The following is a 3,264-nucleotide window of genomic DNA, read 5'->3' as shown; positions in this document are numbered from 1 at the left end:
AAAGAATCATTGCGTTTTCATATAACTGTTAAATTTCTCTACAATTTTGTGAATTAAATTTTGTGCGAATCCATCAAACCCCCTCCCCCCCTTTGGTGTTATGTTTAATTCTGGATTAAGCTGTGGACGAAAATATTGGTCGTTGGGATACGACTTGGTTTAACTTTAACATACTACATTTAATCTGTTTTATTTAATCAGGTACGACCTCTATCAGTCTAACAATGCTTTTCCCACTATTAAGCTGCCCATAGTTCCAAGTAGTGTAAAACTTCCTAGATCCCTAGATTTTGGAGGTAAGGACTTTTGAATAATGGCATTGTAGCCAGCTTCTAATAGGTATTTGGCATATCTAGGTATTTATTCCATAGCCTCTATGAAAGATACATTGATCTCAACCTTTTCATCATGTCTAGGAATCTCTTGTATTGCCTCTCCTTATCCATTCTCGTTGGTCTATGAGGATAAGTCAATCTTGTTTTAGAGGGTTTACATATTCAACATCTTTCTTTATTCTTCCTCTTCTCTCCCCCTCTTTCTTTTCTTTCTCTTTTTCTTTTTCCACTATACTATTTACTTCTATTCTAGTATTTACATATACTTCCCCTTTTCTCTCTTTCACATTCATTGCTCAACTCTATTTTTTCACTCAACTCTTTTTTCTCTTCATTTTCATTCAGATTTATTATTTCCCTTCTTTCTGTTTTCCTTTTCTTCACTCAAGTTATCTCCAATTCCATTTTCTATCACAATACCTTCTCTTGTTGTGATGGACTTACAATGCTCCTTAGTATTGACTTGAGTGTTGGTTGAAAATTCGCTTTCTTGATGATCAGCAAGTTGCTTTACAATTTGGCCAACTTGCACTTCCAGATTTTTGATGGAGGCCTCTGTGTTCTTTTGATTGAATGTTGAAGCTTGGATGAATTGGGCTAGAGCATCCTCCAATTTGTACAATTTGTCATGCTGGAATGGTTGTTAGTTTTGATATGAGGCTTGTTGATTCTGTCTTTGTTGATTTCTAGCCTTTTGCCTCCATATCCATAATTGTGGTATTGATTGTTCCTCCAATTTGAATTCTGGTGGAAGTTGAAAATTTCTGGTTTACGAGAGCCACTTATGAAATTGGCTTGCTCTTCTTGGATAAATTAAGTTGTTGAACAATAGCCATTATGTTGATTACCAGTACAAAACTCATACCTCAAAATTGGCTGAGACGTGCCAATTGTTGTTGCACCAACCTATATCTTAGTCATTTGCTTTTTAAGATCTTCCATCTAATGTGAAATTTTGTGCTAAGATTGCATTTTGTGTATCAAATTCGAGAAGTCCTCTTCTATGTAGTTGGTTTTTATCATGCTGCACATGGTGGTCACTAGTTGATAAAGATTCAATAATCGCAGTTGTTGAAGAACATCTTTATTCATCATGATCCTCTAGAAGAAGCATCTAAAAGTAGCTTGGTTTGTGGCCTAAGCCCATTATAGAACATGTTGAGTCCAGCTAAATCATCAAATCCATGGTTTGGACATTTTTTGAGAAGAGATTTCTATCTCTCCCATGCTTCACAAAAGGTCTCATCTATTCCTTGTGAAAATGTTGCAATAGTTGACTTGGCACCCACGTATCTTGATGGTGGGAAAAATCTAGACATGAATTTCCTCTCCACATCTTCCTAATTCACTAATCTTTGGTTTTGTTGAGACTATAACAAATTTTTTTCTTTTCCATTTAAGGAAAATGGAAACAATCTTAAGTATGCCACCTTCTCATTCTCTCTTGATATTCCCATGGTGCCATAGAATTTTGTGAGATGAATGTAGGGGTCCTCATTATCTAATCCATCAAACTGGTTTGCTATTATAAGTGACAATAGTGTAGGCTTCATTTCCAATCCTTTGGTAGGTCTAACCATGCTTTTAAAACTCCTTGGCCCATGGTGCTACACATAATCTCCCAACAATCTCCTTTGTTTTGTACGCTGTGCCATGATTTCCTCATGATTATGCAGATTTGAGTTGTGAAAAGGTGAGTTTTCTGCAATATGGTTCAGCTGCGGCTCAAGCTGTGTTTACAGCCCCTTTTTCCTATTTTTGTTGTTATTTCTTCTAGTAGTTTTCTCAATTTATGGATCAAACAACAGAGTTCCTTTTTCTCCTTTTGGCATACACAACAACTCAAGATGAAGTGAGCATAGCAGATTGAATATACAACTTAATCAAATAAAAATACTGCACAAATTTACACAAATATACAAAAAACTTCAAGGTAATTACAAACTACTAATCTAACTTAGCCCAAATCGCCGGCAATAGCGCCAAAATCTTGTTCAATGGCCCGATGTGGGTCTAACTTTTCCAACAAGTATATTTGGTTTGTTGTGGTGCATCAAGGTCATATCCACAGGGATTTGGTAACAAGATCAATCGTCTATAATTTCACTTAACGTTTGGCAATGGAATTGAACTTGGGATTGAACTTGGCAATGAGAGAGATGATGACGATTAAAACTTTGCGATTGAACTTGGCCTTTTAACTTCATTGTATTACCTTTAATTATTTATATATCATGTTCTTTATTTCTGGTTTTGATGGAAGTACGCTTAACTTGTAGATCAAACCATGTGTTTGTGAAAGATAACCTAAGGGTGTCAGACGCAGGATTTTCCAATCCAAGTGAAGGAACCCTTGCATTGAGAACATGTTTGGTATATGTCAAGGGTCAGGAGACTTGATTGGATCTAAACACTAGCCTAGATGTCTTTGCATCTAGTGTTAAAGAAGTGTGATGATTGGCCAAATTGCCATGGAGTGCAACACAAATGAAGGAACCAACACATAGAAGCAAGAACATAATACTTATATAATAAGATGAAATACAAATAGAGTTTTGAAATTACATTCAATCCCAACTCTAGAGGAATTAGTTGCTCATGATGATGTATACAAGATGAACGTGGAAAAGCTTTCTTCCTTCCATAGCTTTTACAAAATATTTACTAAGAACTATACTAATATAAGTGTTTCTTTCTCTAGACTATACTACAGAACTAAAACTACAATCAGCGTTCAAATCACCATGAATAATCCCTAGGTCATGGCCTCTATTTATAGATTTTAATGTGCTACTCTAGCTTCTAAGTTTTGAAGTTTAACCATGTAGGTTTCATTCCAAAGTGGGTTTCTTCCCAAGCTCAAACATCAATCTTTTGCAGGTCCGGAATGGAGGTTTCGCTACCATGAAGGTTTCCCTTTGATGCTCAG

At 35.8% G+C, this 3,264-nt stretch overlaps 1 non-coding gene across 1 annotated transcript; it reads left to right on the top strand.

Annotated features, from left to right (window-relative positions):
• Nucleotides 1–1,514: 1,514 nt before the first annotated feature.
• LOC114182808 lies at nucleotides 1,515–1,621 on the top strand. The gene has a single exon (XR_003604244.1). It is a non-coding gene; the product is annotated as a small nucleolar RNA R71 (small nucleolar RNA).
• Nucleotides 1,622–3,264: the final 1,643 nt, after the last annotated feature.

Source organism: Vigna unguiculata, chromosome 4, assembly GCF_004118075.2.
Source record: "Vigna unguiculata cultivar IT97K-499-35 chromosome 4, ASM411807v1, whole genome shotgun sequence".
Classification (NCBI taxonomy): Eukaryota; Viridiplantae; Streptophyta; class Magnoliopsida; order Fabales; family Fabaceae; genus Vigna; species Vigna unguiculata.
This window is presented reverse-complemented; position numbering and strand designations above follow the sequence as displayed.